The following is a 13955-nucleotide window of genomic DNA, read 5'->3' as shown; positions in this document are numbered from 1 at the left end:
TATTTTATTTTTTACACATAAACACCACAGACCAGCTATAGTATTTTATGGAAAGGCAATGTGAGTATACAATGTTAACACCCAGCATTTTTAAACAAGCCAATCAACTTTGTAGGCTGGTATTAGAAACAGAGGACAGTATTTAGACTGTCTTTAATATAGACTTGGAGATAATTTGGTTATTTCTTTATGAATTAATTTCTCACAGCCAGTTGAGCACATCCAAAGCAAAGCAAACAAAACAAAACAAAACAAAACAAACAAACAAACAAAAAAAAACCCCACCACTCTGCCTTTGAGGATGTGTGTAACTGACAGAGCTTGCTGTTCAAGCCCTGCTGAGCCCTCTCCTGTGAAATGTGGTGGACTGGGGGTGGGGCCAGAAGGGAGCAGGCAGAGAAACTCATTGCAGGTGTCAGAAGGGGTCTCAGAACCACTTCCACGTTCCTGTCTGCAGCAACTTCTGTTTTCTCTGTGAGGAGGAGACAAAAGGAGGAGAGAAAGCCTTCTGGAAATGGCTGTCACTTCTTTACAGAGTTTGCAAACAAAATTTCTAGGCACAAGTGTGTCTTCTGTACCATTTAATAAAATGACATTCATGCTCAAAATGTTGCTACAGAAAGTCAAATAGGTGTTTTGCTGTGATAAAGACAGCCCAGTTTGTTGCAGATCAATCAAGCCCTGCTATACATGTGGTATTTACTTGAGACAGATTTAGTAAACACACAGTTCCAGACGAATCCCCTTAAACCAGACAAAAATCAAGAACTTCAGTAAAGAGAAGTTTTATTACTAGCGAGAAGCCACAGAGATTCCAAGCTGAGCACCATCAATGGAGAGCCTCACCCACTCCACCCACCCCCCTCTGTCCACAGAGGGCTGTCTGGGCAAGTGAAGGTTCTGAACCTCAAATGAAGGCAGTCCAATGTGCTCAAGACTAAGCTTTCCTTAAAAGCCCTTGTACAGTTCTTATCACAGTAACAGGATGCATCTAATTATTTGCCTTTATTATTCAGAAGAACTGTTTAGAATATAATGTTCGAACAAAAACAAGGTGCTTGAAGTGAATTCATAATTGATGGAGATATCAAAATGATGTTATCTACGGAGATATCAAAATGATATTATCTACTAAGGTTCTGACTATAGATTTCCCATAGTTTTTGTTTGTTTGTTTTTCCTGTCGTAACTTCCTCACTGCTTACTTCTCAGGTAATATACCTCCACAATTAAATTTTATTTTACTATTAATTACAATAAGGATATGATTTCAAAAGGCTAAAACCTGCTGGGGAAAGCTCACAAAGCTTTTGGATGACTCTATTAGATAAATAAAAGCTTGCATACTGCATCAAGTGAATAGTGAGAGGGGAAGAAAAGACCCCGCTAATGTGACGCGCATTATTTGGTTGGGAAGAAAAAGTGTGGAAGAAGCAGAAGAGATAAGACATAATTTACTTTTATCTACTATGTTAAAGTATCCATGATCTTGGAAGGCTCTACAAACTGAGCATACATTTTAAGTGCCGTTTGATGGGTTGTTTTTAACTTAAAAAAAAAATCTTGGTTACTATTGAGCTTTAATATGCTTTAACATACATAAAAAAAACCCACAGAAAGGAGCTGTTGATGCTCTTAGAAATGTTTAAGTTATCTGGGTTTCCGTGTCACCTCACTGTCACCAGTTACCTCTCCATGAACTAATAACCAATAGAAGGTCTTGAGATGATCAAAAAACAGTAAGGGACTCAGAAGCCATTTAGCTGGATACAGCTTCTACAGACTCCCAGAAAATTGAGAATGGCACTCCAATTAAAGTGACAAAGTGGCTGGAGAGAGAATACAGGGAATTGATTTGATAACTATTCTTAAAGAACTCCTTTTGCACAATCTTTAGACTTGGAAGTATTTTCTATCAAGGTGCCAATCTGCCTAAGGACAGGCAGATTCAGAATCACATGGACCCAAGTCATTGAGCTTCAATAGCCAGAAGGCTGTTGAAGAATCTATGACCTACTGGGCCAAATCTACCCATCTTATTGCTTAGAAAGGGAATGGCTGCACAGCTGCCACCTGGGACTTGAACTATGAGTTTGTTCCAAAATTTTCTTGATTAACTGAATGTTAAGGGAACATTGATGACAACTTTCTGCTAAATCAAGTCAGCCAAGAATGTACAAGAATGCTCCTGGCTACAAGAATCCCTGGAAGCCTGTGTTCTATCATTTTTTTTCTCCCTTCTCATCACCTCCCTTTCTCCCCCTTCCCTTCCGTTCTTCTACCCTCTCCACCTCTCTTCTCTTCTCCTGTCTTCTCTTCATGTGCCCTGTGGTTCCATCACCCATAAAGAAGACAGTTACTTGCTAGCGTGAATATTACCTTTAACTCATGATCCCCAAACATGGCTCTGCAACAAAATCATAATAGCCCTTAAAGACCATTTTCGTGGTTGTACTTTCTTAGACCACTTAACTCGGCAAAGAAAATGAAAATACTTGCAGGTAAACCTTCCTTTACCAGAATTAAGATGACTTCTTTCTGAGCCATGGCTGACAATATATCTGAGAAGTATTATTAGCCAGCTTCCTTCCTTATCTTCCAGATTTTGGGAACAGAGAAGTACCTCGCAATCACAATCTTAATTCCCCAAGAGGGTCTGAATTATCAGTCTAGGACTGTGAATCTAGCCTGAGTACTTCTTGTTCCCTCTTAAGGACTGCACTTTCCTTCTGCCAGTAGCTTTCGCGCAAATCAAGCAGTAACAGTAGATAGACTACTCTCTTTCATATCCACTTGGCCGCCACAGCTTGGTTATCTTCCCTTTGGGGACTCACAGGGTTCTAGACAGCACCTTTGTATGGTCAGCCAGGCTTCCTGCTGAAAGGTTGAAGCTGTTTCTTTCATCTTCTGACACTGAATGGAGCTGGACACTTCCACTCAGCAAAGACAGAGCAAAGAAAGGTATATGCCCTTCTTCCCTCCTCTGGGGTGGATTCTCCATTCCTCCCTCTTTAAAATGCATTTTAAAATTGGCTCCTCCTCATTGTGTGGGACCAGTCCAGTGGATATTTCTTCTGTTTTGCATATTTAAATATATCTGTAAAACACTTAGCTTCACAGGTTATCAGCTTTGCTTTTTGTTCTTTTAAAATATTATTAAATTTAAATATAATTTCACTGTTTTCCCCCTTCTGTTTCCTTCCTCCAACCCCTTCCTTTGCTTTTTCTCAAACTCATAACTCCTATTCTTTTAATTTTGTTGTTGTTGTATGTTTGTGCCTGTGCATTCCTAAATATATAAATACAACCTAACCTGTTCAGTCCATACCTGCACAGACATCATATATGTGTGTGTGTATATATATATATACATATACACATATATGCACACACATTCACACACATACACACACATACATATATAAAACATTTCAGAACTGAAGGTATTTTACTTATTCCTGAATTTTTGTTCTGAATGTATTCTCTGGAGCGTGAGGCCTGGTGTTTTCATTTGCTAGGAGCACCTAGGACATATTTATTGACTCCTTGGAAAGGAAACCAACTGAGCAGCTTAGGGGCCATTATTCAGTGCTGGGATTTACAGAGAGCACTTCCTCACAGAAATTCGGTTTCTTTCCATGGGAAATAAAGCCTTTCTAAGTCAAAACTGTAGCTGGAATTTAGCCATGATTTTTCTCCAGTACAATTTTTCTAGCACTAAGTTTTAAGAAAGCCAGCTGCCTTGTGAGGAAGTTGTTTATTGAACTGTCCAAGGTGAACTATCCAGGCTGAGAACAGATTTGCTGTCTTATATAATCTTCAGTTTGGAAGGGACCTAGGCAGGCTCCTACACGGGAAAAATTGGGAGTGTTTCAATATTGATAGATTCTGAACTGAAATTGTCCTAGTGTAGATTCCTGGATTATAACACTTAAACTAATTCAGAGCAGCTACCAACAATCCTTCAAGTCTTTAAGGCAGAGTTATCTTATCATTATAAAAAAAAGACATCATGAAGCACCAACTCTAAAACAGATACCAGCAGTGTCCAAGGCTATGGCGCAGGGGACTCCACGTTCTGGTGGGTGCCAGATGGACAGCACCAATCATGTCCTGAAGATGGAAGGAAGCCTCCCCTTCTCTCTGTCATTTATTGAAACCTCACAGCCTCTTCCACACTAAAGGCTGGAGTCTCCACACATCCAAACACACACAGTGTGGTGTACCCTTTAAAAGGCTGAGTCTCTGAAAAAACTTGTAGCAGGATCCTTGATCTTGAGTGAGTAATATTTCATACACATGACCATCAGAATAAAAAGTTGTATATAAGTCATGATTAAAGCCCTTGACAGACAAAGTGTGGAAAACAGAACTTAAAAAGAATTTGACACCCTGCTAGGTAGCAGTGTTGGCCCTGCTTTCTTGGTCTTTTGACTAAGGGTGTTGCTATGGACTAAAATTTTCAATGGTCAGTAGGGTAAATTGCAGACTGAGGCTGGGTACCCCCAATCCAGAGGCACATGGAACATGGACAAGGAAGTGTTAGGACAGCATACCTACTGAAACTACAAGAGCTGACCCTCACCCTAGAGTTGGCAGGAAGGTTGGTAGCTAGAAACCTCACTGGCAGCTAGCATAAGGATCTCTGCCTCCACACTACCACCTAGCTAGCAGTGATGATCCTGATTTTAATTACTTGCATAATTTTGATCCCAAGGTTATAAACAACTACTTAATTATTCAGATAACTATTAATTTTAAGACTTTAAATTCACACCTCCTTACAAAGGTCTTCTGGGCAGATTTTTTGACCTTGTGTGTACAGGGCCATCCGTAAGTGGGCACATGATTATATAGGCAGAAGACAAGCCCAGGAGTCATTACTTACTCTTTGAGATGCGGTCTCTCATCACCTTAAAGTTGCCAAGAAGCTTGCTGGTTAGCCAGTGTTTTACCATAATCTTTCTGTCTCTGTCTCCCCAGCATTGGGATTGTAGTAATATTCCTCCGTGCCTGGCTTTTAACATGAGTATGTGGTCAAACCCAAGTCCTCATGCTGGCAAGGCAGACACTTTCTTAACTAACCTAACTCCTTAGCCTCAAGTTTTCATCATCCAATCCCTGCTCCCCATTTCTGCCTCTGCCATATATAACAGAACCATACACACACACACACACACACACACACACACACACTCACACACAAACTGTAGGCAACTGGAAAAAAAAAAAAACTGTGAGGAGAGGCCGTCATTTTCAGGGAAAAATGACACCTACTGGCTTTCCAGTGCCAAATGGTCAGCCCTAACAATATACATATGAGTAATGTCATACGAACTGAACAGGTTATGTTTAGAAATGTATATGTAGAATACATATGCATATACATATATCTGTGCAAAAATAATTAATAAAACAGAGGCAATGAATCTGAAGGAGAGTGGAGCTGAGTATATAAGAGGCTTGGAGGGAGAGAAAGGAAGGGGGAAATGTAATTATAATCTCAAAAGTGCATTGAATAAATGAAAGAATGATGGAATAAGGACTGGATGGGATTGTTATCAGTAAAAATAAGCTACTTTGAAGATCCTACTGCCTGAGATAGAATCTTACTTCGTCATACCCCAGCTGCTTTGGGGTTGGGAACTGTCTAACCTTTTTGTGCGCAGTGTCCTTCTCTGTAAAAATACGGTAAGAATGCTCTCTATTTTATAGGGTCTCGTCACTAGGAACAGGTCTGGCACATGGTGAATAAAACATGTATTGGGAAATATGCACAAATGAGCCTGTTACAGATAAAAAAAAGTGAAAGAAGGTCTCATTACCACTAAAATTTCAAACTCCCACTAACTAGAGGCATAACATTTCCTGTGACAGACATGACCAGAGTGGGTGAAACCAGATGTACAGTCCATTATGTAAATCCTTGACATGAGGAGGTGACAGCTATCCCATTATAACAGAGTGGGTTACACAATCATTTACTTTCAAGTAAACTAGAAAGCTAAAGTCTGATCCAAATGCCTTTGAATTGAGCACATCTCCGTTTTTAAAAGTACAGAATACTGGTTGGAGATAGCACTAAACTGGTTGAGTGCTTACCTAGTATATATTAGAATATACCTAGTATTCCTACTCCCCAGGAAACCCTGAATTCTATCCTCAGTACCGCGTTAAACAAGCATGGTGCCTCATACCAGAAGTTTCAGAATGAAGTGAAAACAGGACATAAGGCTATTGGTTTCTCTCAGAGATCAAATTTTCAATATTTGGTGCTTATAGGCAGTGTCTTTCTTTCTTTTCTTTCTTTCTTTTTTTCTTGGTGTTTGCTTTTAATTTTTTTGTAATTTATTTTTATTTTATTTTTTTATAATTTATTCACTTTATACTCCAATTGTAGTCCCCTCCCTCATCTGCTCCCAGTCCCACCCCCTTCCTCTTCCTGCCTGTCCCTCTCTCCTAGTCTCCAGACAAAAGGAGACCTCCTCCCCTACTATTTGACCCCAGCCTACCAAATCTCATTAGGACTGCCTGCATCCTCTTCCTCTACGGCCTGGGAGAAGTGATCACAGAGTAGTCAACAGAGTCCATGTCAGAGACAGCCCCTGCTCCCCTTACTAAGGTACCCAAATAGAGACTGAGCTGCATAAAGGTTATATCTGAGCAGGGGACCTAGGTCCTCTCCTTGAATGGTCTTTGGTTGGTACATCAGTCTCTGCAGGCACCCCTGGGCCCCAAATTTTTGGCTTTGATGGTCTCCTTGTAGAGTTCCTGTCCCCTCAGCGTCCTTCTGCCTTCCACTGCCCCACACTCTTCCATAAAATTCTCTGAGCCAAAGTATGGCCGAGTCTCAGTATCTGCTTTGATCCCCTGCTAGGTGGAGTCTTTCAGAGGACATTTATTGTAGGCTCCCATCCTGTTCACTCTCTTCAATTGCTTCTGGTGTCTATTATATTCTATTTGTGCTTCTCAATGAGAATTAAGCATCTTTCCTAGGGTCTTTCTTTTTATTTAGCTTCTTTAGGCCTGTGGATTTTAGTATGGTTATCCTGAATTATATGGCTAATATCCACTGATAAATGAGTATAAACCATTTGTGTCTTTTTGGTTCTGGGTTACATCACTCAGGATGCTCTTTTCTAATTTCATCCATTTGCCTGCAAATTTCATGATTTCCTTGTTTTTAACAGCTGAGTAGTATTCTATTGTGTAAATGTACCACATGTATGTATCCATTCTTCAGTTGAGGGACATCTAGGTTGTTTCCAGATTCTGGGCATTATGAATAAAGGTGGTATGAAAATAGTTGAGCAAATGTTCTCATTTGTATGGTGGAGTGTCTTTTGAAAATATGCCCAGGAATGTAAAAGCTGGGTCATGAGGTATAGCTATTTCCAATTTTCTGACAAAGTCCCAGACTGATTTCCAAAATAGTTGTACAAGTTTGCACTCCCACCAGCAATGGAGGAGTGTTCCCCTTTCTCTACATCCTTGCCAGGATGTGCTGTCACTTGAGGTTTTTACCTTAGCCATTCTGATAGGTGTAAAATGGAATCTCAGAGTTGTTTTGATGTGCATTTCCCTGATGACTAATGATGCTGACCATTTATTTAAGCATTTTTCCATCATTTGATATTATTCTGCTGAGAATTCTCTGTATCCTGTTTTTAAAAATTGGGTTGTTGGTGTCTAATTTCTTGAGTTCTTTATGTATTTTGTATGCATTCTTTATGATATATATATATATATATATATATATATATATATATAGTCTCTCTATATATATTTTGTCTATCTGTAAGATGTATGGTTGATAAAGATCTTTTCCCAGTCTGTAGGCTGTCTTTGTGTTCTGCTGACAGTGTCCTTTGCCTTACAGAAGAACAGAAGCTTTTCAGTTTCATGAGGTTCCATTTATTGACATTGATCTTAGAGCCTGAGCTATTGGTGTTTTGTTCAGGAAGTTGTCTGCTATGCCAATGAATTAAAGGCTCTTCCCCACTTTTTCTTGTAAAGAATTTAGTGTGTCTGGTTTTATGTTGAGGTCTTTGATCCACTTAGACTTTAGTTTTGTACACGGTGAAAAATATGGACCTATTTGCATTTTTCTAAATGTAGACATCCAGTTAGACCATCAACATTTGTTGAAGATGGTATCTTTTTTCCGTTGTATGGTTTTGGCTTCTTAGTCAAAAATCAATTGTATATTGGTGTCTATAGGTTTGTTTCTGGGTATTGGATTCAATTCCATTGATCCATCAGTTGGTTTCTATGTCAATAATATGCAGTTTTTGTTACTGTTGTTTTATAGTACAGTTTGTGATCAGGGATGGAGATGCCTCCAGAAGATCTTTTATTTATGAAATGACATTTCTGGTTTCCTTGAAGACTCAGTTTGTTATGTGATGTTTTGTTGCAACCTGTGCATGGGACGTTTTGCTGTCTTGTCCCTGATTTCAGTGGGATTGATTTAAATTTCTGTTTAGTTTGATATTGGCTATTGGCTTGCTGTATATTGCCTTTGCTATGTTTAGGTAAGTGCCTTGTATCTCCGATCTCTCCAAGACTTTAAACATGAAATGGGATAAATGAGCGTTGGATTTTGTTAAATGTTTTTTGTTTGTTTGTTTTGTTTTGTTTTGCATCTAGGAAGATGATCATGTGGTGTTTTTTCTTTCAGTTTGTTTATAGGGTGGATTGCATTGATGGAATTACATATATTGAATCACCCCTACATGCCTGGGATGAAGCCTACTTGGTCGTGATGGATGATATCTTTGATGTGTTCTTGCATTCGGTTTGTGAGTATTTCATTGAGTATTTTTGTGTCAATGTTTGTAATGGAAATTGGTATAAAATTCTCTTTCTTTGTTGGATCTTTGTTTGGTTTAGGAATCAGGGTGACTGTGGCTTCCTAGAATGAGTTTGGTAATGTTCCTTCTGTTTTTATTTTGTGGAATAGTTTGAAGAGTACTGGTATTAGCTCTTCTTTGAAACTCTGGTAGAATTTTGCACTGAAAACATCTGGCCATGGCTTTTTGTGGTAGAGAGATTTTGAGGACTGCTTCTATTTCCTTAGGGGATTATAGGAATATTTAATTTGTTCACATTATCTTGATTCTGCTTTGGTAAGTGGAATCTATCAAGAAACTTGTCCATTTCATTTAGATTTTCAAATTTTTGAAATTTTGAAATTTTTAAAATAAGACCTAATGATTCTTCAGATTTCTTCTGTGTCTGCTGTGCTTTTTCCCTTTTCGTTTCTGATTTTGTTGATTTGCATAGTCTCTCTCTCTGCTTTTTAGGTATTTTGCCTAAGGGCTTGTCTATCTTGTAGATTTTCTCAAAGAAGCAGCTCTTGGTTTCATTGATTCTTTAAATTCTTCTCTTTCTAATTTATTGATTTCAACCCTAAGTTTGATTACTTCCAGCCTTCTACTCCTTTTGGATGTATATGCTTTTTTTTTCCCTTGTGACTTCAGGTATGCCATTAGGTTGCTTGTATGAGATGCCTGCAAATTTTTGTGAAGGCACGTAGTGCTGTGAACTTTTCTCTTAGCACTGTGTTCATTGTGTTCTATAATTTTGGGTATGTTGTGCCTTCATTTTCATTGAATTTAAGGAAGTCTTTAATTTCTTTCTTTATTTCTTTATTTCTTCCCTGACCCAGGTGTTGAGTAGAGGGTTATTCTATTTCCCTGCATGTGTAGGCTTTACTATTTCTGTTGCTGTTGAGGTCCAGCTTTTGTCCATGATGGTCTGATAGAATACAAGGGATTATTTCAATTTTCTTATATCTGTTAAGGCTTGCTTCACGACTGACTTTATGGTCTCTTTTGGAGACTATTCCATGAGGTATATCTTTTGTGTTTGGGTGAAAGGTTCTGTAGGTTTTTGTTAGATCTGTTTTATTTTTGACATCTGTTAGTATCATTATTTCTCTGTTTAGTTTCTGTTTCATTGACCTGTCCTTTGGTGAGGCTGTGGAAATCGCCCACTAATAATGTGTGGGGATTGATTTGTGCTTTAAAATTTATTAAATTTTCTTTTACATTATGTGGGCGTCCTTGTATTTGTGGCATAGATGTTTAGAATTAAGATGACATCTTGGTGAAATTTTCCTTTGATGGGTATGAACTGTCTTTCATCTATTTTGATTAATTTTGGTTGAAAGTCTATTGTATTAGATATTAGAATGGCTACTCCAGCTTGCTTCGTAGGTCCATTTGCTTGGAAAACCTTTTTCCAGTCCTTTACTTTCAGGTAATGTATATCTTTGTGACTGAGGTGTGTTTCTTGTATGTGGCAGTATGATGGGACCTGTTTATGTGTCCATTCTTTTAGTCTGTGTCATTTTATCAGAGATTTAAGTCTCAAAAAAATTGGTATCTCCAGTATTGAAAGATACTAATTACCAGTGAGTATTAGTTCCTTTTATTTTGATGGTTTTGTGGTAGTGTGTTTGTGCACTTGTCTACTTCTGGTTTTGCTGTAGTAAAGTTATTTATATCCTGGGGTTTTTTTTTTGGGGGGGGAGGAAGGGTAGGTAACTTCCATGAGTGGGAATTTTCCTTCTAGTATCTTCTGTAGAGCTGGGTTTACACAGATATTGTTTAAATTTTGTTTTGTTGTAGAATATCTCTTTTTCTCCATCTATGATGATTGAAAATTTTGCTGAGTATTATAGCCTGGACTGGCATCTGTGATCTCGTAGGGTTTTCAACAAGTCTGTCCAGGCCATTCTGAGTTTTATGGTCTCTGCTGAGAACTCAGGTGTGATTCTGATAGGTTTGCTATTATATGTTCCTTGGCCTTTTCTCCCTACAGCTTTTATTATTTTTTCTTTGTTCTGTACATTTAGTGTTTTGCTTATTATGTGATAGGAGAATTTTCTTTTCTGGTTTAATCTGTTTGGTGTTCTATAGGCCTCTTGCATGTTCATAGGCATCTCTTTCTTAAGATTGGGGACATTTTCTTCTATGATTTTGTTGAAAATATTTTCTGGTCCTTGGAGCCTGAAATCTCTCTTTCTTCTATTCCTATTATTCTTAGGTTTTGTCTTTTCATGGTGTCCTTGATTTTGTGGATGTTTTATGTTAGGAAACTTTTGGATTTAATATTTTCTTTGACAGATACATAAATTTCTTCTACTGTGTCCTCTATACATGAGATTCTTTCCTCTATCTCTTGTATTCTGTTAGTAATGCCTAACTCTGCAGGTCCTGTTTTCTTCCCTAAATTCTCCCTCTCCAAGATTTCTTTATTTTGTGCTTTCTTTAATGTTTCTGTTTCCAGCTTCAGCTCTTGAACCATTTTGTTGATTTCCTTCAGCTGTTTGTTTGTGTTTTCCTGCCTTTCATTAAAGGATTTGTTCAATTTCTTCACCTGTTTGTTTGTACTTTCCTGTATTTATTTTAGTGGTTTATTTATTTACTCTCTAAATCCCTCAATCTGTTTGACTGTATTTTCCTGTATTTCTTTACAGATTTTATTCATTTCCTCCATTATCATCTTCATGAGCACAGCTTTATGGTCATTTTCTTGTGTTTCAGTTGTATTAGAGTATCTAGGGCTGCTTGCCTTGGGATAACTGGGTTCCAGGGATGCCATATTGTTCTGGCTTTTGTGGATTGTGTTTTTATGCTGTCCTTTAGGCATCTGGCTGTCTCTGGCTTTGGATGTTAGATCCGGTTGTCTACTGGAATTATTGGGGCTGCTGGAAGCAGCCTGGGCAAGAAGCTGGATTTTCCTGCAGGAGCCCTTCTCACATTGGTGGGAATGATCTTGGCCTGGCTGGTAGATTCCAGGGACTTGTTCTCCTCAGATGTGTGATCCTGGGGACCAAACGGATTCCCTGGGAGCTCTAAATCCTTCTTTTGCCAAGGGGAGTCCTGGAATCAGCTGTCCCACCACTGGTTTTCTTGCCTCAAGGTTAGTGAACTCAGGCACTGTGCTCAGACACTATGCTTTCTGCATGCAGCCCTTTTAGAGAATCTGTGAGCTCAGAGGTCCTGCTGTTCTCTTTAGGGAGTCAGTTTGAGCCTGGGAGCGGCTTCTGCTGTTACTTCTGTGGGTCCTGAGTAACAGGAGACCCGAGGATGGGGCCACGCAACCTAGGTACCAGAAGGTATTCAGGGAATGCTGGAAATGGGTAGCTGGGTTTGGAGCTGGGAGCCCTAGGTACCTGGAAGGTATCTTCTCCACAGGACAGTGAGAGTGGGTGCCTGAGATCGGAGTGAGAGACATAGGTACCTGAAGGTGTCCACGGGACGGTGTTGAGTAGGCACCTGAGTTGTGGAGTCTCACCTCTGGTATTGGAAGGTATACACAGATGGTGGACAGAGTATGTAGCCTAGGGCTGCAGCTGTGTGGGGCAGAAGCCTGGAAACTTTTCCCAGGATTAGCCGGTGACCTGAAGTTAGACCCTTGAGTTTCCCTGTTGGCTCTCCTCTCACCTACGAAACACAGAGGTTATGGAGCCCACAGTAAGGCCAGACCATCACTCTGCTCTCATTGCTGAGCTACTGTTCATATACTGTGCACAACCAGCGCTGCCATCTTGGATCTGGCAGTGTGTTTCTAAGCGAATGATATTCTATTAGTCTAGATTTCGACAAGGACTATATGGATACAGACGGAGATGAACAGTACTTATAAAGCACTATAGCCACAAGATAGATACAGATATAGACATGTTCTTCTGTGGAATAGAAAAGTACTGCTGGGGACCAAGCACTTTCTGTGCAAGCCTGAGGATTAGAGTTCAGATTCCCAAAACCTGTGTAAGATTCTAGGCAAGATGACCCACCCGAAATTCCAGTGTTCAAGATGACACCCACTGAACATGCTAGCTAGCTTTGGGCTTAATTCAATAAATTAAAAAAAAAAAAGGTAACAAAAGACTGATAATGAGTCCTGAAGTTAACCTCAGGACTCCATACACATGCACACACATGTGAGCATGCTTGCAATTCTAATTTCTATCTGTACCTGCCTGTACATATACACTGCAAATATTTCTCCAAATGAGATTTGTGAAATGATAAGCTCACACATAGACAGACATATACAGACACACACACACACACACACACACACACACACACACACTTCTTAAGAACCAGAAATAAGCTTTCCCAATTAAACTTTGTGTGAGAACAGCTATAGTGAGCTAACAGAGAAATGCATGAAACCTTCATGTGTTCTTTTCCACCTGTGCATTGGGTTGTCTGCCTCTGCTCCACTCCCTGGAAAAAAAATAAAATCAGAGATCTTGGTTTTAATGGCTGCTTGCAATTTCATCTCAGGTCTTGTTATAAAGTTTACATTGAAAGCTTTATAGTGGTACCAAGTTCAGGCTAAATTTGAAAGTAGCTGTGGGAGAGATGGCTTTAACATTTCCCTGGGGAAGTGGACTGGAAAATTGCTGGAGAGTGAGCTGTGGGGAACAACCATGAATTGGCCTCTTGGGCTGGACGTAATTACCTAATGGATTCTCCATCTCTCAAAATTTTAGGAAGGAAAAAAAATTACCTTAAAAATAACAACAAAAATGTGAAACCCACAACCTTTTCCATTTCTCTCCAGAACTATAAAGCCCTGACTTCCTGTGGGGCCTTTGAAGAATGAGTGTCCACTGTGTAGAGACCAGCAAGGGGCAAACATGTGAAAGAAAAATTGGCATGGCATGTGATTGAAAACTCACAAATTACATAGTTCTACTTTTCCAATAAATCTTCAATGAATGTGGTGATCTAGCTCCTCTCAAGATATTTTTTGTTTAGAGTAGAAAATATATGCACAGTGTATGCTTGTGTTGGGGTGAAAGGACAACTTGCAATTGTGAGGTTTCTCCTTCTACCTTGTAAGTCCCAGGGACTGATTTCAGGTTGTCAGGCTCAGCAGAAAGTGCCTTTACCTACTGAGCCATTTCACTAGTGTAGGAACTTTAATGA

At 39.3% G+C, this 13955-nt stretch overlaps 1 protein-coding gene across 7 annotated transcripts in view; it reads left to right on the top strand.

Moving 5' to 3' along the window:
* The window catches only part of Fat3 (FAT atypical cadherin 3), a 594038-nt gene that overhangs the window by 31285 nt on the left and 548798 nt on the right, over nucleotides 1-13955 (top strand). For 5 of the 7 annotated variants that reach the window (XM_060369782.1, XM_060369760.1, XM_060369771.1 and 2 more), the window contains exon 2: nucleotides 8681-8801. The exons of the other annotated variants lie outside the window; for them this stretch is intronic. The gene's annotated coding sequence lies outside the window, so the exon portion shown is untranslated. The remainder of the gene's footprint in view (nucleotides 1-8680; nucleotides 8802-13955) is intronic. 7 annotated transcript variants of the gene reach the window in all.

The sequence above is a fragment of the Meriones unguiculatus genome, chromosome 1 (assembly GCF_030254825.1).
Source record: "Meriones unguiculatus strain TT.TT164.6M chromosome 1, Bangor_MerUng_6.1, whole genome shotgun sequence".
Lineage (NCBI taxonomy): Eukaryota > Metazoa > Chordata > Mammalia > Rodentia > Muridae > Meriones > Meriones unguiculatus.
The sequence above is the reverse complement of the archived record's forward strand: the minus strand, read 5'-3'. Positions and strand labels throughout refer to the sequence as shown.